Raw genomic sequence first — 22,265 nt, forward strand, 5'->3', positions numbered from 1 at the left:
ACCCGGGGCACATTCGGTGCCACTGTGGTGGGCCCGATGATGAAGCATGCCACCGACTAGGTCGGTGGGTGAGGGCTTTCTAAGGAAAACAGTGCTTTTTCCTTATCAATTGGCTGACGTACCTGAGTCTTCTCTTAAAGAAAACCTTTCTCCCCCCCCCTAAACTAGCTAGTCCACATTGATTTATATATATAATACTGGGGATACGGGCTAGCTTACCTAGTCCTCTCTCTCTTGTTGATCTGTATAACACTAAGCAGCGCGCAGCTGTGAGAGCTCTCTACCCTCCAACATGGCCGAAAATATGGGCCTTACCTACACTGCTGAGGACATCAGCGAAATCCTAGCTGACCCCTCACTCCTGGCAGACTTCAATATTTCCGCCACTGTAGCACAATCTACGGACTGGGATTCACTTACGGAGAAAAAGAGGAACAGGATTTGGACTGTTCTGCATGGGGTCATCCTGGCACAATACTTACGCACCAATACAGCTCCTACTGGCCTTCTAGTCACCAATGCCCCCAGGATTTTCCTGGATGACGCAGCATTTCGAAAGGACTGGGCCCAGATCGCCTGGCACTGCACCAGGGACTGGCTAGTCCTCATCATTAAGACTGCCAAACGCCTATCAGACGCAATCATGATAGAGATCCAAGCGACGGAGACACATTTTAAAACCACCTTGACAGGCTTCAAGAAGAAACTAGAGGACCAAAACCGCAAAATAGCGGAGTATAAAGACTACCTAACTCAGACCAAGATCAAGAAATTCGAAAAAGATCTGAAGAGATTCAGCTATTCTAAAACCTACCCGTACTCGGAGGAGGATTACACCCCCCCCTAAAAAATCATCTGATAATTCGGACAACAGTTCCATCTCTAGTGCCTCAAGCAACTCTAGCTCAGGATCCAACACATCGAGAGGGAGAGGCAGACGTGGACAACACTGGCAACAACCATGGCAAGGACCCCAAAACCAAAATTTTGGCCCACCACCACCCCCCCTCTTAGGCCATTTTCCACCCCCTTACTTTGGGTACCCACACATGTACCCCCAAGGCAATATGCCCTTCTTTCAAGGAAACCAAAACCAGCTGTATCCTTTTTTATCCCAGGGCAGAAAAGGTCGGGGCAAGAGACGGAACCCGGGACACGTCCAATGGGCACCCGAGGAAGAGCCTGTGAGCTCCAACACAAGAAACAAAACCAGGGAACAACCGGGAACCAGCAAATAACGCCCCCATGTCCACTGGTGTTCAACCTATCAGACACACAGCTAACCTCAGAAGAAATGGAAGTACTTAATAAAGGCCTCTCATTTGTCCCCACACCCAGATTGGACATGTTCAAACTACATGTAGAACTCGCCGAGTTTTTCAGAAAACTCAAATTAAGGGCTTTCTTTGAGAAAAAGGACAATACCATCGCAGAAGCAGAAGGTACGCCGAATGAAACTGGCTTGAGAGTGAAGTCTACCTTCACCCCCCCACCAGGTAGCATTCCGGTCGAAATCCTGACGTTCGAACAGGCAGTCTACACGGATATACAACAACTCCAACAAAAAGACACTTTCAATAACCTATCCAACAAAGATAGAAGCACCATCCAACGCCTACAAAGTGACCCCACTCTGGTAATCAAACCAGCTGATAAAGGCGGAGGCATAGTCCTCATGAACAGAACGGACTATGACCATGAGTGTAAGAGGCTCCTCAGTGACACCAGGAACTACAAACGCCTCAAAAAAGACCCAACTGAACAACTACAAGTCACCATCAACCAATTGGTCACTAATGCCAGAGACAACGAACATATCTCTAAACAAGAGGCGGACTATCTATGCCCCAAAGAAATAAAGACCCCTTATTTCTACACGGTTCCCAAAATACACAAGGGCATCACTCCACCACCAGGGAGACCTATCGTCTCCGGGATAAAGTCACTCTTAGAGCCCCTATCCCGGTTCTGTGATTTCTTCCTAAACCCCCTGGTCCAAAAGACCCCCTCCTACATAAAAGACACCAAACACCTATTAGGGGTCATTCAGGAACTTGATTTTGATCCTACTGCAGAACTCATGGCAGGACTAGACATAGAAAGTCTATACACTAGCCTACCACAGGACGCAACACTACAAGTGTTACATGATGTCCTTATGACAAACCCCTGGGAACATAACACCCCCCGAAGCTTTGTCTTAGACTGCGCTGCCCTGGCTCTTAAAGAGAACTACTTTGAATATGAAGGCACGTACTATTTGCAGACAAATGGAACGTCTATGGGCAGTGTTTTTGCCCCAAGTGTGGCAGGATTGTATGTGGCCCACTTTGAAGACATACACGTACAACAACCAACCAACCCTTTCTCCGCCAACATAAGATTGTGGCGTCGATATATTGATGATATATTTTTAATATGGAAAGGAAACCAAGAATCACTGGACAACTTCATGCTTTGGGTTAACCAACTGGACCCCTATTTACGCTTCACCTGCACCAGCAGTGCCACTGAACTCCCCTTCCTGGACGTGAACATCAGACCTGAGAATGGAAAACTCATTACCACAACCTTCTACAAACCTACAGCAAGAAACTCTTTGTTAAGGTTTGACAGCTTCCACCCCCGACACCTAAGGGAAAACTTGCCCTACGGGCAATTTTTACGCATCAGGCGTAACTGCAGCAACATCAAGGATTATAAACAGCAGTCCAACGACCTGGTACACAAACTTAGGGACCGTGGCTATCCCTCCAGGATAATAAACCAAACCCGCAAAAGAGCTAGGAACCAAAACAGAGAGGCACTCCTAGAAACTTTCGAAAAACCCGAGGAAGAACCAGTCCTCACCTGCGTAACAACGCACAATAAGGTATCAAACCAAGTGTCAAACATCATACAGCGAAACTGGAGAATCATTAATTCCGGCACCAAACAATGGGAAAAACCGCGGTTTGCCTACAAAAGGGCTACCAATCTAAGGGACCAACTGGTAAACACCAGGCCACGCACGACAACTCAAAGCAAAGACAACACCATTGTCAACGCATGGGGCCTGCCAAAAATCACCGGACACCAACTCTGCAACAACTGCAGTGTATGCCACCTCACATCCCCGACCAAAACACTTAACTTGGAACCAGGCAAAACCTGGACACAGCGACAGTTCACGAACTGTAACTCCACCAACTTGGTATACTTGAATACCTGCAGATGCGGCCTGAGATACATCGGCATGACAACCCGAAAAGTATGCACGAGAATGACAGAACACAGAAGTACAATAAGATGTGGGAAAAATATCAGCAAGCTGACAGACCACTTCCAGACCCACAACCATACTCCAAATGACTTCACCTGGACTGTCATTGAGAAATTTGACAATACCAGAGATGAGAGATTCCTTCTACAAAAAGAACAGCGCTGGATATACCGGCTAGCCACTCACATCCATGGCCTGAACGACGCTATTCCATGGAATAGCCTAACTGTATAAACACATCCTGTAATAACATCACTTGACAGAACACCATTCCATTCCTCTGGTTTGCGTGTGTAAAACAATCTAGCTGTACTAATACCACCTAATATCATGGTAGACCACTTTTCTTCACATCACCTATACTAGGTAGATTGTTAGTGCTAGTGTACCCCTGCATGAGCGCCCGCTCCCTTGACCCTCCTTCTCCCATAGTGCTGTCCCTTTTGTCCCCCTGTGCATACTATGCACATATGAGATCTCCTCATTTCCTTATTTTAAACCATAGTGGCATTTTGTAAAATATTTCTAATACATCCCCACACGTACTTGGCAGTTCGTGCACTGTTTATTAAGCCCAACCAGCAGTCGCACACCAGTACTAAACAAGCGCTCGCTGTGTAAACAGAAACAGCGAGACACAGCGCATGCACGAAGACAACCCGACTTCGCGCATGCGTAGAGACGCGCACGAAAGCATCGCGCATGCGCTATTACGCGCGCTACTCCTCCGCATCTGCGCACCAGGACCTCCATGACATGGCGGTCGGCGCGCATCCCTCCCTCTATCTCTATTCCGAACAGGTGAATGAGATTACGAGACGAGTATAAAACACAAACAAGGCGGCCCATTTACCACATATCGGGCGCCGCGGACGGACTACTAGGTCCCAGGAGGAACCAGACCGAACTACTCGTGAGTAACAACAAACCTACTATCCTGCCAATGGGGTAAGAATCTTCTCTCCTTATAGGTTAGATAGCCTTGCATATCTGATTTATCTTCACAGGGTCTCTTTCTCTGCCAGGCGACCCATGAGGCTTTTTACTGAGAAATAACAGAGTGAGGACCCAGTACCTATACTTTCCTGTACCTCACCTTGTGATTTCGTTTTTTAGCCCACCACCCCTCACTAACGGTTCATTATACCCTCACCAGCTCCATGGAGTCTCCATGAGCTCACTCTAGCCGCATATAGGTCGCACACCACCTTAAAAGCCGGCAAACAGTGGTTTTTTAACTCATGAAAACCTAATATGACTCTCCTCTGTACGTCTTGTCCTTGTCCTATGTGTTCCATGTAGAAAAGCTTGAGGGAATCTCCCTCTAACAGTTATAGCGCCTTAGCGTGCGCAACACATAGTAAAAAATCAAACACACACTTAAGTTAAGTTTATTATAATTTTGCACCTTCTCACATTTCTCTTTGGTCCTGAGGAAAGCCAGCTTAGAAATAAAAGGCACTGGCTGAAACATGTAGACCACACTGGACGCCGGAGGTCATTGTAACACTCCACTAACGTCCTTTTGCCTTTTTATCCTGCTAACAAAGGCCCAGTTTATTAAATATTGTTAACCCTCGGGTGCTGGGACCTTCTGTATAGCATTTTAAACTTCACTTATCACATCCCTTCACTGCACACTCAGCAATATACCAGCTCCGCAGTCACCTGACGTTGTAGCACACCCGGGGCACATTCGGTGCCACTGTGGTGGGCCCGATGATGAAGCATGCCACCGACTAGGTCGGTGGGTGAGGGCTTTCTAAGGAAAACAGTGCTTTTTCCTTATCAATTGGCTGACGTACCTGAGTCTTCTCTTAAAGAAAACCTTTCTCCCCCCCCCCTAAACTAGCTAGTCCACATTGATTTATATATATAATACTGGGGATACGGGCTAGCTTACCTAGTCCTCTCTCTCTTGTTGATCTGTATAACAAACTATATTTTTGTCATCGATATTTCTTCCTGTAGATATTTTTGCGGCGATATTTAGGTTGGTCGATATTTTTACGACGATATTCCCGCTCTGTACCAACTAGAAGATCATACGTCTCTTTTGATGACGCTATAGGCACTGTTGTCTGTAAAAGTACAGATTTCATTTTGCTTAAAGTATCAATTCGTATAGAATAGAGATTCAGACGAGGCCAGATGGGAGTCACTGTGTCTGCAGGCCCACTCAGAAACAATGCTTGCATACAGCATTTGACCAAGGATGTTACGCTTACTAGATAAATTTTCCCTGGCACGAGGCCACAACATCTGTGATCCGTTCTAAGAATGTAACTCCCGTTTGCGAGTTGCATAAAGAAGGGCTCTATCTGAGTTGCAGGTGTGACTAGCTGGTGGCATGAAAGGTTGTTAGAATTTCCATCACATGCTCCGTGTAAATTAATACCCTGACACAAAAGTATACCGCTTAGTGAATGTTTACAGTTGTCACCACTAAGAAATACATTTTTATCGCTGTCACTATAGCAAGAATGAGTGTATGGTAATTTCCATTCAGATTTTACATATCCTTTACCCAATTGTTCATACTGGCCAGCAGGTATGTATTCAAGGCACTTTTTAAATCGGAAAGTTGTTATCGGAATTGTGATAATTCCGTGTATTATCCATTCAATGACAGGACTCTCTGACATTGTCAATGGTAATCTCTCGAGTTTTTCGATGCTCAGGATTGTATAGTCTGCTCCTTTCTGTGCCACACTGATCTGTTTATCAGTAAGGTTAAAAATGGAAAATACTGACGTTGTGTTGATTAAATGCCAAGGCACATAGCCTGAACGAAGATTTTGCAGCGTCCAGCCTAATTCTATAATAGAGCGTAATTGAGACTGGCCATGTTGTAACATTAGCAAGTTTCTGTCTATCACATCAAAGGCAGATGATACAATATTGTCCAACGAATATATTCTGGAAGACAGAGTCATTAACCCATTGTCTACTACAGAAAGTGATTTCTCCAAATTAATACGATCAATTTCTCGTATTTTTTCAGCTGTTTCAATTTGTTTGACTTTCCAAGCCTCGTTGTAAGCAGCATAGATACTGGTCGCTATGAAACGCTTTTGACGCTGTTTGCGTGGTCAAAGAATGAAATCGCGCAAATCAGCACCATCTTTTAGTAAAGACAAGTGTTGCTTAATTCCAGCCAGTGTGGATGTTGTTAGCCATTCAAGGCAGAGTTTCCCTACACTGTATGTTGTTATAATCCCTGGATGTTGTCTCTGGGAATATCTCGAGTCTAATCTGGTCATTTTTAACCCCTGTGTTTTATTCAGGAATCTATCTTGACAGCTGTTTGTGTCAGTAGGCCAGATTAACCACTTTTTCCAATCAGGATGTGTTCTGTTGAAATGTAAAATTTGTGACACGTCTAACTCAATATCTGTGGTTGCATTCTCAGGTATTGGCTTTGGTATAGACGGTGTTTTAAGGTCTTTGATCTTAGCTAGGCCAAGACAAGATGTTTGGTGTATTGTGTCATTTAAAAACAACATTTGTTCTGGTATCATGCAGGTTCTAAATAGTGCTTCAATGCCTTGTACCTGCCAATCTTTTGTACCCCAAATTGTTTTCGTTTCAATATTATTTTTCCAATAATCAAAACCAAATGTCATCATTTTGTCATAAAATGCTTCTGAATATATCAATTTAGAATTTGTCAGCATTGTTTTCATTCCTGTTTTATCTAACAGTTTGTAATAAAACGTTTCTGCATCACTGGTGTTAAAACCTGAGAAGTATTTGAATTTCTCAAAAAATGCTTTAGAACTGCTTTTAGGTGGCGTAGCACAATGTTCCCATTGATTATACATAAAAACATTTCTAGGCTGTGCAGATTTATGCAAGTAGTGATCACCATAGTGTGTGTAACAGAATAACTGCTCATAACTAGATGAACCTTGTAAATAATCATGATCTGTGAATCTAGCTGACATTACTAAATCAGACATCATGTCATTAATACTGTTAAAGTCCCATTCATCAGAGAATGTACTAGGTGTTACAAAGTCACTTAAGGAAACCTTCAGTTGATGAGGATACTTCAGGATTTCGACCGGACAATATATCTCATAGTCTGTTTTCTCCCATACTACCCCACCAGGTATTGGAATTGCTGTGACATTTACTGTTGACAGTTCTCTTTTCTTCACGTGGGATGATCTGTGTGGTTTCAGGACTAGGTTGATGTTCTGACTTGCTGTGTCCATTGTAATATATTTTCCCTCAATGAATTTTCCCAAACAAAGTACCATGATGAGCCAAAGCAGGAGGAAAAATACACCTAGACCGAACCAGAACTCTAACCAAGGTGAAATAAGGTAGATTTCTTTTAGTTGATGAAAGAGTTCTGTTGCTTTTTTTTAAAAGACTTTTTTGTTTCTGGCATCACTTCGGGGCCGTTTTGATCTTCAGAGAAGTTGTCGAAGTTGATGAAATAACCAGAGGCAGTTCTGTCAATTGATGGGATTGATCTTTCAATCTGTCTTTCCGTAGCATTTTCTGATGTCACATTAGTGTAGACTGGTGTTGTTTCTTGACGAACTGTTTCAATCTGTGTTTCAAGAGGCACGAGTTCCATGGCATTATTGCATAGTCCTTCATTGTGCACTGCAGGCTGATCGAATGTGATTAGTCTTTCAGTTTGAACCTCTTGGATTGTTGCAAGTTTGGGTATTCCGTTGTTTCTTGGGAGTCCACTGGGCCTACTGTTGATTATAGGCCACATGCTTGTGGTTTTACCAGATCGATGGACACAACTCTGTTCTCCTTTTTACCAGCAAGGGGCGGTAGCACAACTGATCTTGTTCCGGTGACTGCCAAGACAGGTACTGCTTTTCTGTAAGAAGGCCCAAATTCCTTCTTAACCGCGATCTTTTCTCTGACTAGATCCCCAATCTTTGGAATCCAGACAGGCCTTGCTGGGGCTGTTGCTGGTGGTGCCTCGTCAGTGGTACTTGGCTGTTGCTTTAACTTTATGTTGCTTAAGGATTTTCTTGTTTCATTCAGTTCCTGTAAAACAGCCAAACGATCTTTGATGTCAAAGTTTGTTGTTGTTTCTTGTACCACTGACATCTGACTATCGAGGTCCTGAATACGCATTCTAATTCCGAACAATAGTTCGTATGGGCTGAAACCTTTTAGAGAATTTCTTGGCATGTTGTTAAGACTAGTCTGGACACTTATTAAATGTTTGACCCACCCAGCGCCTGAACCTAATACCTTCGCCGTTATAGATTGCTTTATGTCCCGGTTTTTTCTTTCTACCACACTGTTCCCTTCCGGGGTATGACGGACAAGAATACCGCAACCCAATTCCCATGCTAGCAATGGCCTCCTTATAAGCTCGAGAGCTGAAAGCAGGACCCTGGTCAGAATGGAACGTGGTAATTGCGTATGTGCTGATAAAGACTCGCAAATCTTTTATAACCGTTCTAGCGTCAGCCGAGCGCTGGAGGCCTCATTCTTTAAGTGTTATTAGCCTTAACTGTTAATAGGACGCAGGGTGGGGTGTAGGCAGCGTTACGCTCTTTCTGATTGGTAGCCGGTAGCAAGGTTCGCTACTGCGATCCCTATTACAGTTCTCACAATTGTTTGCATATATTTTGTGTTCTACACTCATTCCCGGCCACCAGAATACTGATTGTAATTCAGTCAGTGATTCCTTGATCTCTCTGTGCCTAGGACCCAAACCCATATGTGCGTCTGCTATTAAAAATATTCTCCTGTTCGTGTTTGGAATTACTCTGTCCCCCACTCCAGGGATTCGAGCAAAAGGAACGGAGTTTGCATCGATTACGTATGCATAATTGAGTGGATAGTTCACGGGTAGTGCTGCACAGTCGCCTTTTACGGTCGTTTTTACTGCCAGCATGGTTTCCCCGTCTATGTATTTATCTGTACGCTTTTTTGTGGCTATGGAAGCCGGTTTAGTTGCTTCCGCTGTGGCTGTATTAGCCAATGAATTCCCTGCAACGTGAACGCCATCACGTTGAAGACTCTGTGCGTGAATCACGTGAGTCTTTTGTAGTTCTTCGTGTAAAAGAGCTACCTGTTTCCAGAGCATTTTATGCTTTATTGTGGCACCTGTGTCATCTTTGTAGTCGTTTTCGATCCAACTCTGCAGCTTATTGTTGTAAGAGTTGACGCAAAAATGAGAATCGCACACGATAAGTGTCGGGAATTCACGTTCTGCATTTTCAAGCGCCATCTTTAAAGATCTGATTTCAGTTCTCTGAACCGAACAGTTTCTTACAGATTCAGTTTTTGTTACTTTCGGTCTGAATTTACCGCACAGCCAACGACCTTTAATAATCGCACATGCTGCATCGTAGGATTTTCTCTTTTCGTTGAAATGCTGTACAAAGCTATCTGTATAGATTATACATGCGTATTGTGGGAGAGGCAGAATTGCGATTGGTAGAGGATATTCTTCTTCATATTCTAAATCATTCAGTTCTTCGAATTGCGGGGCGAAATAGTATTTCACGTCTTCCGCTCCTAGAGAATTTATACACTGTATCCATTTCGGATCCAGTGACACTGTAGGCAGGTTTACTGGGCTGAATAGCGCTTCGAAGGCGGATTCCGCTGTAAGGATATTAATCCGTTTGCCGTGTGCTAGTTCTCGTTCATTTGCTAATGCGATTTGCACTGCTTTCACAGTTCTTTCTGTGTGACTGAATGTTTTTTCTGCTTGTGTGTACAAGTGAGATTTAATTGAAATTGGTACCTTTTCTCCCTCATTAGAGGTTAGGTACGTGAATCTGCATCTTCCTGGGATGACTCGGATTACAAGATCGATCGTGTTGTATATTATTACTATATTATTCATTAGGGCTGCACTATGCGAGTTTTGTACTGCAAAAGTTTTGCAACATGTATTAAGATGTCTGTAGTCCAAAACTAGACGATATGAATTGTCTGGCTTGGAGAAAGGAAACAAAGGATTGTTCATTTGAGAGGTGCATGTTTCAATCACCCCCTGGTATTCAAGTTGATCTAAGATCTCCCTGACCTGTTTTTTAGCTTCTTGCTTTATGGGATACTGCCGTTGGGCAGTTGGTTCACTTTTTAGTTGGATTTTGTGAGGAGGTGAATCCTCATCCCATCCTACATGATTTTTATATAATGCAGGTGCCTGGGCTACTGCCCATTTCCTTGCATAAGTATATTTTTTGTGAATCGGAATGTGATTCGAGAAGGCTGGCATAATCACTTCTTCGCCACGAGGGCACTCCCTGACAAACTCTGGGGGCCAATCTTTTTCAGCTAACAGAATATCGTAGCCTTTTGAGAGCTTATCCCAAAATAGACCCTTTATTTTCCTAGTCTTATCACCCTCTATACGCAATGTTATTTCGTATATTTTATGGGGCTCGGTAAGTCTGGTGTTGGCAGTTTCAACCTGAATGAATTCATTCGTGTCCACTGTCTCCAGATGACTCATCAAGATCTTGCGCGCTATACTGATTTCTGCTGCACTGTCCAACATTTTCAATGCCCACTCCCCGTTTTTCAACTGTGTCCTCAGTATTCTCGGCATGGTTGATTACTCTAATACTGGCTACCTTCTTTTTCTGAAATTGAGATTTCTTATTTTGAGCAGGTTCCTTGTCTTTGGACTTGGTGTGCTCTCCTGGGTCTGACCGTCCTCTTCTTTCCGAATTCTGTGGAGAAGATCGAGAGGGACGTGTATCAATACTTTGATATCTATCAGGTTTTTTCAGATTATCCCTATTTCTAAGGTTATATCTTTTCTCAGAGGGCTCCCTCTGGGGAGACTGGCGTTCTCGAGTCGGAGTTCTTTCCCTCCGTCGAGGAGACCTTCCTCTGGACTGGAAAACTTTTTCCTTGGGAGTGGATTGTTTATTTCCATCCCAGCTCTTTTTAGGAGTGTTTGAATTATTTTTAATAAATAATTTTACTAACTCTCTATAAGCTTTTGTTAATTCTCCTATGTTAAATAAGAGTTCTTCTTTTGACATTTTTGCAATGTCAGTATGTGGTGTGTAGCTGGCTAGAACCGGCCACGTTGCTCCTGGTCTACCTAGTGGACCGAGCCTGGTGATGTGATCATTGTGTTTTAGGGCGCCATTAAACCAGAGCAGGTGCTCTTGAAATTTAAGTGGAATTTCAATCTCCTCGAAAGGAGCGTACTCTTCCGGAGGTTTCTCTATTTTGTAATAGTGAAACTCTTTTGTTATAGCGTTTACCGCTGGAAAGTTTATCCATGAATAGAATACCTCTGTCTGCCGATACTCGTGAGCCTCTATCACGAAAATTACTGTACCACCTTGAGGTGTCAGTCCGTTTTCTATAAGTTTTAATGTTATAGATCTTCTTAAATGTGCCCGGATGATTATTGCACCCGGTACCATATCGTCGGAATCCTGCTGAGTTGCATTTACTGCGGCCCCAGTGGTTCCGTTATTTTCTGGCATTGTAAAAATGCAAGGTTTGCAGAGAAGGTCTCCAAGGAGACAAAGATTAGGTGCACAATATTTTGGAACACTGTATCCTTCAACGTTGAATAAACCAGAGCTTTACATAGGAATCTCTTCCTACTAAGGTCGGGCGGATTTTAACCTTTCACCCACTCCAGACGTCTATTGGAGTATTTACGGGAGAAAGGGGTGTGAAATATGCACGACTGAGTTACTCTAAAGTCTTGCGTTAGTTTATCGCCTTACCAAACGTTTGGGCGCCATGTAGTGTAGTTCCTAGTTTCCCACTAGGCCCTGCGCATTGGAATAACATAAACAGTAGTATCGACGTGGAACTGCGGATATTCCAGGCCTCCACTGACTATGCTAAACTTAATTGGGTGTGTTACCAACTAGCTCAGAGGTCACTGGAAACTTTCTTCTCTGCATGGGAAGTGATCAGCTTCCCTGGCACAGACAAGAAGGGATTCAGCTTTCCAACAACCGTGCAACATGACAACTTTGCTCCTCAGATCAAGAGTCAATCTCTAGGGTCGTGTGAAACAATAGACATGTATTTCACTCAGTCAGTTTAGTGCAGTTTAATTTCACGATATGTAGAGAATAGAGAGACGGGCGTTTGTCAATAAAGGGTTAACATTTATTGAACAGTCTTTCTTCTCGTACAAGAGAAATGTATTGCCACAATTGCAAGACTTGTTATTATAAAAAGTACGTACAGTAAGATAAGTATTGCGAAATAGAACTGTAAAAGCATTGATATGGTTTCTTAGCCATACAATGGTTTAAAAGTAATAAAACATATATACAGTCATATATACATTAGGCTAACATACTCAACTGGTGCTTCTAACTACACCTACCCCAGTGTGCCTGACCTAAGCCTAACACGTGAAAGGGGAGTAAGTAAGTAGCTTTAAGTTAAGTTGGTTTTGCCAAGGTTTGCTTCAAGAATTCTCGTCTAAGGGTTTAGTCAACACCATACCTCTGAATAGAATGATGGAGGTCTGGTATCTCCTTCAGGGGGTACTCTCGATATCCCAGTCACCCTCGAGGGCAGACCGGAAACGCCGGAGCTGGATTTCTCTGCAGGAGAAAGGCAGCGGCTCTTCTTCAGCGTGTCGAGAGGAGGAGGGGGGACAGCGTCCGCGGCAGCTGGAATCTGCTAGATGTCTTCGCAGAGGGACGGCTGTTCAGCTCCTAAGCGTACTGCACCATCGTTCGCGCTTTAGCAGCGATAATGGTATCAGTAGCTTCACCACCAAGGGACAGCAGCAGCGTACTGCTTGCAGCAGCAATGGGATGCACACAGGGTGCACAGCAGCTTACAACAGCACAACAGCTCTTGTTGGTCTCTTGCTTAAGGCAACGTTGGTAATATTTATACCTGACAGGTGCCTGGTTGACGCAAGTTTGCTGGACATAAGACGTCAATTAAAGATGTCACTAGGAAGTGATAGCTATCAGTTGCTCATTAGAGTTCCATTACTAATCAAAACACAGCAAGCGGGGATTTCCAGGTTTGCTGAGTTTTTATCTTGTTGAAGAACTCGGAGTGTTAATCTAGGAATATCAGATAGTGACTTCTGCTCTGTCATTGCACTAATTGGTCGCAAAGGAAGTGGCAGAGAACTATGCTGGAATGTGGCTCTGTTCGTGTGAGGCCAGAGATGACTTTCTGAAAATCGCACTTGAACGGTTATGCCAATATAGGGAATAAATGGATTTATAGCCGAATAGGGGCATAAGGTCACAGTATCGATCAGGAACCTAGATAAACACGCAACATTGCGATGCAGCGACGCTCCACTCACCCAACAAAAGGGTTCCTCCACTCTTGCGATGCAGCGACGCTGCACTCACTCGACAAAAGGTCTTGTCCACTATTGCGAGGCAATGATGCTCCGCTCACCCAGCGGGGGTCTCGTCCACTGTTGCGGTGCAACGGCGCTTCTGAGTTCAACTTAAAAATGAGTCCTGCATCCAGAAACGTTCTCCTCAACTTTGAAGATTCTATAAGAGCCACGGGGGCCCCCGACCCCCGATGGGGAATGACTGCCATGATCACCCATGGAACGACCACGATGTAGCCGCGGGACGTTGGCGCGCTCATGCCGGCGCCGGCCTCAGTCTTGAAATCACCAAAATCCTGCAAGAGTACCAACTTGATCAGTTCCGGTGGGACACCAGTATGACCCGGTAGGAGAGATTTTTGCCTCCCACCCCTCTTTGACTGATGGTTCATGTCGCCAGTGCCCTCTACTACCCTTCAACAAAAACTTTTGGACTGCCGAAAGAGGTCCCGGTCTAACCACGAGTTGGTGGAGACATTTTGACTATACTTGGACCTTCCTGACCTCACCCAAAATGGCGCCGGTACAAATGAAACTATTGTGCCCCGATTGCTCAGCCTTGATATCATGAGATATGTATGCAGTTTTTAGCACATGAATTGATATGGGAGAAGACTGATTATATGTTCGGAGAATGAATTGATCCGGGATGGGTATTGATTATACGTTCGAACAATAAATTGACATGTGACTTGTACTGATTACACATTCGGACAATGAATTGATATTAAGTTCTAATGCATCATTGATTACTGTATTTATTGAAGGTTAGAATTGTCGACACTTTTGGTACTTGCTCACAATGAATTATCGATATGATTTTGTTGCACTTGTCGCACTTTTTACTGATTATATGTTCGGACAATGAATTGATCCGGGATGGGTATTGATTATACGTTCGAACAATGAATTGACATGGGACAGGTACTGATTACACGTTCGGAAAATGAATTGATATTAAGTTCTAATGCATCATTGATTACTGTATTTATTGAAGTAATACTGATCTCTCCGCATGAAATTAATTTTCCACATGCTACACAAGTCAATCTCATCTGCCCAAAGTTCTTTTGCAGATTTGGGACCGTTTCCCTTGCCTCTGACTCACTTATTGCTAAGTCATTGGTGGATGTTTTTGCCGGTCGGGGGTTATCCCCCAAATCTCGAAGTTGTGCTTTAGAATAATTAAGAGGGCGCCACCTCTCCATGTGCCGATGCATGGTATGATTACCATAGTTATATTTTTTTTCGGTCCATCTCGAGAGTTTTTTTTTTGCAGATGAGGCAGGTAACGAACCTGGCTTTAACTTTCTTTTCATGAGAAGGAAAAGAAAAAAATTGCCAGATAAAATTCACTTTCACATGGGACGTTCTTGGCATTTCTTTTAGTTTTTTAATGTACATGTTCATAAAACGATTACACAAACGAAACATTTGTGAGTTTTAAATTTCCGGAGAAGTATAATTTACCAATAGTTTTCTCTGTAGATGTTTTTCCATTAACAAACCCAGTTCCATCACCCGCCCAGGATATCACTACTGTTCCCCATGTCATAAAACCTTAGGATGTTCAATAACTGAAACAGCTAATATGGGATTACTTACAGGGGACATCTTTTGTTCTGTTTTGTAAAGTAAAACTATTGTGAACGCAAGTATTATACATAGTAAGTGTTTAATATAGCATTTGTCAGTCATTGGTTAAGCAGCTAGGACCTGTTCACTCTTGACACCCCAGGTGCTGTGCATGTTGCACTATAGTGCTGCATCGGGAATACGGACAACCCTATTGATGTTGATTTTTCATTATTGATTATTGTAAAGAAATGGCGACTCCCCCCTTTAGCAGATTAGCTAAATCTTTGCGTAATTTGGGCATAAAAGTTACATTATTGGAAGTAGATGGTTATAGTTCTGGCTAATTTCCATTCAGAATGTCCTACACAGCACCACTCTAGGTAAATATGCTGCCTTGGGACTATTCGCACAACAGACCGCTACTGACCATTGATGCTTCTGTTTTAATAAAAAATGTTTTAAGGTGTTTACAGTTTTTTGTTGCGATGTATATATTTATAAGTTATTAAAGTGTTATTTTCCTTCTACTTTGTTGGAGTGCTATATATTTTTAATGTGACACATAATTGTGAAGACTTTGTTGTACAAAAAGGCATCCCTGGAATCTTCCGCTTCAGGCTCGGTCCCACACACCCTCACAGTGAGAATCCCCTCTTCAATCACAATACAGGATGGTTATCAGATTGCAGGAACGCGTGTAGTGTGACGGATCTCATCGGGTGGGGGCCTTGATCTACTGTAACTTCTTTGAAGAGGGGTGATTCTTTACAGTTGAGACCATAAACTACATCTGCAGGGCTAGGTGATAGCCTGGGACGGGCCTGGACAATCGGACACAGAGGAAGAGGAGTGTCAGAGGGTGCGGTAGTGAATAGGGTGAAAGGCAGGTGTCGGGCGGGCACAGGGTGTGATTCTCAGAGAACAGCGCAGATGGGAGGAGGTTTCTAGCCCATACATGAGAAAGAGAGCGGGAGTGACCAGTGCGTGGGGGAGATGCTTGCGAGGGTGCAGACAGTGGGTCTGGTCAAGGCATCTAAAATGGCTGCTGTGCTCGACAAAAGTGTGGCATTGCAAAAAAGGCAAGATGGCGCAGACAATGTTTATCAATAATGATTTATTTGTAACAAATAAAATATTTACTCGCAGTGACAAAATGGCCGTCAACACTTCCTGATTTCCATCGAATCGAACGTTAACAGACGTCACGCAGCAAAAAAAATAAAACGCTCACGCACAGCCGCTGGAAGACATGTATCAACATATATGAGCCACCTCAGCCACCCTCAGAAAACATAAGGGATCAGGATACGTCTCCCGTACCCCCTTATACCCTGTAATTTAATTAAACCGAAACACAAAATGGCGAATTCCCGTTTCGCTACCAGTTTGCGGCCCGGTTCGCGATCCGGGAAGCGCTTCTACCGTGAAAAATCAAATTTTTTTTATTTTCCCCACGGACCCTTTAATAACCCCAACATCATTCCTAGTGGGTCAAGAGGGGTCTACCTTGCCCCCTTTCATTAAATTCCCCCTTCGTTTTTCACCTCTGCTTGTCTCTCGATCCTACCGAGAGACAAGATGGTGGCCGCACCGGACTGTTTAGAATGTTGACAGACACCGGAGTGCCAATCAGCATCGCTTCGCAAAGCTCCGTGACACGAAAAGTACGCGATCTGGAGCGCTATCTGGGACGCTGTCACAGATATATAAATTTTTTAAAACGTTAATTTCTCAAAATCCACTGGAGCACATATATTGTGACCCAGCAAAGGCACATTGGGCTAACAGTCCCTACAATTTTGCCAAGTTTCGTGCAAATCCATTCAGCCGTTCGAGCTAAAAGTGAGGCCAAACGCCCTATGGAAATTAACATGGGAAAAACGTGTTTTGGGACCCCTTTTTTCTCGGCCCCCCCTTGACGAAACCCCCCCAAATTTTCAAGGGCTGCTCAGAAATAAAATGTGCCATTTTCCTGAAAATTTCAGCCGATTCTGTCCACAAACGCCAAAGTTATTAGACACAGAATTTTCAAAAGTTCCATAGAGAAATAATCCTAACTATATATACCTACTGGCTATCGCCAGTAGGTAATATATATATATATATATATATATAATACTAACAGCCCGTCCCAACGTTGTTTGGGTATGAATTGCTGCTGGCCGGTAGTATATTGTTTTGTAGGATTTCGTTTTGATAGCATTTCTTATCTGTGGCAGGCCTGTGAAACGCTCCGATTCACAGTGCACTGCTGATGCACTTAAGAGTGAGCGTTCAGTAGTGTGTGAACTCAAGTTTCCCTACTTTATTTTTCCTTGCAATATTATGTAGCGTCAACTCGACAACATGGCATGAGCAAAATTTACATCACAGAAGAATACATTCATTTGTGGTAGGCACGGGGAGACAAAGCGATTTGCCTGGAATAACAGGATGTTGAGCCGATGCCGAGATTCGAACGTAGCTCCCCAGCTCTAAAGTTCGCAATTGTCAGTGCTGGCCATCAATGAGAGAGACCTGTGCATTTTTCAAATGGGTGGTATGTTGCTGGAGATGTGGGCCGCCGTGCCACCAATGTACTTACCGGGGGAGGGTAAACACCCATTATTCCGCAACTTTCTTTCCGCATACCATCACTCCGTATACTTTAATTATGAAAGTACCATGACTCCGCAATGCCATTATAACGGATGGCATTACATTTTATATGCTTTTACCACGCATACATTTACAACGAAATTCGTTGTAAATGCATGAATGGTTAAAGCATGTTTTTTTAATGTTTGGATAAGGTAAGTGTAAGTAGAGGGGTATATGTTTTGGGGTACTGAGGTATATGTTTTGGGGTGCTGGGGTATTTTAACGGTTCAAATATAGTTTTGGGTTATGGGGTACAGGGGAAGTTTTAGGGTTTAGGGATAGGTATGGGTTTTGGGGTGTAGGGGTATTTTTAGGGTTCAGGGCTAGGTTTGGGTTTTGGGGTATAGGGGTATTTTTAGGGTTCAGGGGTAGGTTTGGATTTTGGGGTACAGGGGTATTTTAAGGGTTCAGGGCTAGGTTTGGGTTTTGGGGTACAGGGGTATTTTTAGGGTTCAGGGTTAGGTTTGGGTTTTGGGGTACAGGGGTATATTAGGGTTCAGGAGTAGGTTTGCGTTTTGGGGTACAGGGTTATTTTTAGGGTTCAGGTGTAGGTTTGGGTTTTGGGGTACCGGGGTATTTTTAGGGTTCAGGGTAGGGTTAGGTTTTGGGGTACAGGGGTATTTTAAGGGTTCAGGGCTGTGTTTGGGTTTTGGGGTACAGGGGTATTTTAGAATTCAGGGGTAGGTTTGGGTTTTGGGGTACAGTGGTATTTTTAGGGTTCAGGGCTAGGTTTGGGTTTTGGGGTACATGGGTATTTTTAGGGTTCAGGGGTAGGTTTGGGGTTTGAGGTACAGGGGTATTTATAGGGTTCAGGGCTAGGTTTGGGTTTTGGGGTACACAGGTATTTTTATTGTTTAGGGATAGGTTTGAGTTTTGGGGTACAATGTATATTTATAGGGTTAAGATGGGTTAGTGTTTAAGGGGGTTGGGGTTTTTAAGGAGTAAGGATGGGTTATGATTATGGGGTGCAGGGGTATTTAAAGGGAGCAGGGTGGGATTAGCACATGATATGAGACATGGCATGAAGGGCGGAACATACCACATGCCCTCAGCGTTTATCATGCCCCTAGCACACGCCCACAGCACAACGCAGGCACGCCCACAAGGGACTACTTTGCTGGCACAGTTCTTTTACCTTTTAAATGTATATGGTGGGCGTCTCCATAGCCTATGTCCTTCTGCTGCAACTGCTTTTCCCAACGCTGTATTGGGTGTTGTGATTGGTGCTGTGGTTCCTGAGATTACCCGCCTCAAAGGTTTGGGCTCTCTCTTTATTATATTAGTATGGTTATAGTTAGGACCTGTTTTCCATAGGAAATCCGCAACATTCTATTTGGAATAACTTTGGCGCTGGTTGACGAATCATCGTGAAATTTTCAGAACTTATGGCCTGCTCCAGTCCGCTCCTATCCTGAAAGTCTTAGGGTGATTCGTCAAGCGGGGACTGAGAAAAAAGGAGGGTCCCAAAAAGTGTTTTCACCATGCAATTTTCCATAGGAACCTTTAATCGCAGCTACAGCCCGAACTGCCGAACGGAATTATACCAAATTTGGAAAAAAGGTAGTCCTTGGTTGACACTCGAGCCTTTTGGTTAAATGGTGTAAATCTGTTCAGTACTTTTTTAGATGGTAAAGGAAAAAATATATATATAACTGGGCGAAGCCTAACAACACATCTCATCGTGAGATCTGATTGGCTGTCAGCACTTCATCCAAGATAGCACCTCATTAAAAAGCATTGCAGTTAATAGAGGGTTTTAAGACTTTTGCTACTTTGTAAATCATTTGTTGATGATACCATACTCATTTTAGGAATTGTGGTGTGTTCTAAGGTGATTTTACCATGTGAAAAAGCCTTCTGCTGGGATATCATGAATCATGTTTGAGAGAAAACTATTTTCTTATGCTTTTCCCACAGAGGTTTTGGAGGTGATCTATAAGCTAAACTGAGAGCCTATTTTCTGTAAATTCACATTATCTTTCTCAGTCATGTGAGAATTGAGTCTGACATTCTCAGTACAACATGTACATCCAACAAGGGCAGAGACGTCAGTTGATTCCTTTGTGTTCTACTGCACCTTTCCAGAGTGTTCTAAAGAACAGCTAGAGTGCTAACAGCCTTAGTTATGACAAACGTATAGCAAACCTGAAGCGATCTGGATTGGAATAAAGTGGTAACTCTTAAAACATTTAATTTACAAAGGAACAACATGAGGGGGTTCCTTTTGCCATAGAAAGTATGATTAGTGCTGTAGAAAGAAAAATTAGGGCACATTTTGAGTGACTTCTCAAATCCTCTTCTATTTCATTAAAAAAATTCTGACATGCAGACTGAAATATGTACTTTCAATACCAGCAGCAGACTTCCCTGGTGAGCAGTAGCTTTACTACAGTGATCTAATGAGCAACTAGAGTGCTAACATTAAGAATTTATGGCAAATGTGTGACACATCTGAATGCCTTCTTGATGGAACCAAAGTAAAACACTGAAAGTATTTCCTACTGAGGAAACTTCATAACAAATAAGTCTCCCAAGTTGGCCGTCAGAGACGAAAGAGCCCAAATGTAGCACAAATATCACCCAGATGTAGCCCAAGTATAGTCCAATGACATAATGTCCCAGAGTGTTCTAAAGAACAACTAGAGCGCTAACAGTCTTACTTATGACAAAAGTATGGAACACATGAATCCATCTTTTTTGGAATAAAGTGGTAACACTTAAAACATTTAATTTGCAAAGGAACAAAATGAGGGGGTTCATTTTGCCATAGAAATTATGGTTAGTGCTGCAGAAAGAAAAAATAGGGCACATTTTGACTTCTCAAATCATCTTCTATTTCATTACAAAAATCTAACATGCAGATTGAAACATGTCCTTTGAATACCAGCAGCAGACTTCCCTGGTGAGCTTTACTACAGTGATCTAATGAGCAACTAGAGTGCTAACATTCAGAATTCATGGCAAAGATGTGACACATCTGAATGCCCTCTTGATGGAACCAAAGTAAACAAGCATTGAAAATGACCCAGTTCTATGGCTCTAAAGCATTTCTGCTGACATGGTTCTCTCCCTCTAGAGCAGCGCTGCTGACCTGGTTCTCTCCCTCTAAAGCAGCTCTGCTGACCTGGTTTCTCTGGCTCTACAGCAGCTCTGCTAACCTGGTTAGTAGGCTCTAGAGCAGCTCTGCCGACCTGGTTCTCTGGCTCTAAAGCAGCTCTGCAGACCTGGTTCTATGGCTCTAAAGCAGCTCTGCTGACTTGGTTCTCTGGCTCTAGTGCAGCTCTGCTGACCTGGTTCTCTGGCTCTAAATTAGCTCTGTTGACCTGGTTTCCTCTATCTCAAAATTAGCTCTGCTGACTTAGATCTCTGGGCCTAAAGCAGCCCTGCTGACATGGTTCTCTCCCTCTAAAGCATCTCTGCTGACCTGGTTTTTCTGGCTCTACAGCAGCTCTGCTGACCTGGTTCTCTGGCTCTACTGTCAGGCGCTGACTCTAGGCGCCTACTGAACTACACTAGATCAAGAACTACATCTCCCAGAATTCTTGTTGGGCGTGGGAGGAGTCAAGTTTATATTACCCAGCAAGCCCAAGATGGAGTGCGCATAATTTTGTTGTGACTTTCTGGATGCTGCCTAACGAGGTTCCACTGCTCTTGGTTCCCTGTGTTCCAGTCTTCATGAGCGGATCTTTCCTGTCTCTTTCCGTTGTCCTCCTGTTGTTCAGAAGCACCGTCCGTTCTTCAATGGGTGGAGTGTTCGAGTTTGATAACAGCTCGTTGTGAAGAGCTGTCTGTTCTTCTGGTTCTTTTCCGACGCGCTGAGGACGCGGTGGGGAAGACACGAGCTGAAGGTGCGCGATCCGTTTTGCTGAGCATCATTTTCCTTTCTGCGCTGAGGGAAGCGCTGGGAAAGGAAACCCTTACCTCTACTGCGCTAACGGAAGCGCTTCAGTCGAGGTACCATGGATTCATTTTCATCTCGTTTATTTGGCACCAAAGGGAAGTGCTTCTGCCGAGTTTCATGGAATCAGTTGCACAAAAGTATTCACGCTGAGGGAAGCATGAGCAATACATCATCTTGGTTTCTTAGCTGCACTGAGGGAAGTCCAGACTGAGAAAGAACTTTGGTTGCATCATGAGGGATCTGAACTGATAAGAACTACGCTGAGATAAGCGTGTGCTCTTTTAACTACAAGAATGGGAATCCATATTTTGTAGGAGTGACATTGAGACTTTGTTAGCTACCTGGATTGGTCTTACTTTGGTGAAGTGCCATTAACTTCGTACATTGAACCATGGGGATCACATAGTCTCATTCTGAGTCATGGTCTCTTTCAAGTCCTTTATTTCTCTTTATCTCTATTCTGTGGTATGTATGTTTTGGTTTGGTATAATAGTAGTGAACGCTATCTAAACCTGAATGAACGACTAATGTGGTGTTTATGTGTTATAGAGATACCCTGAGGTCAAGGAGAGAAG

The sequence above is a fragment of the Lissotriton vulgaris genome, chromosome 4_1 (genome assembly GCF_964263255.1).
Source record: "Lissotriton vulgaris chromosome 4_1, aLisVul1.2, whole genome shotgun sequence".
NCBI lineage: Eukaryota > Metazoa > Chordata > Amphibia > Caudata > Salamandridae > Lissotriton > Lissotriton vulgaris.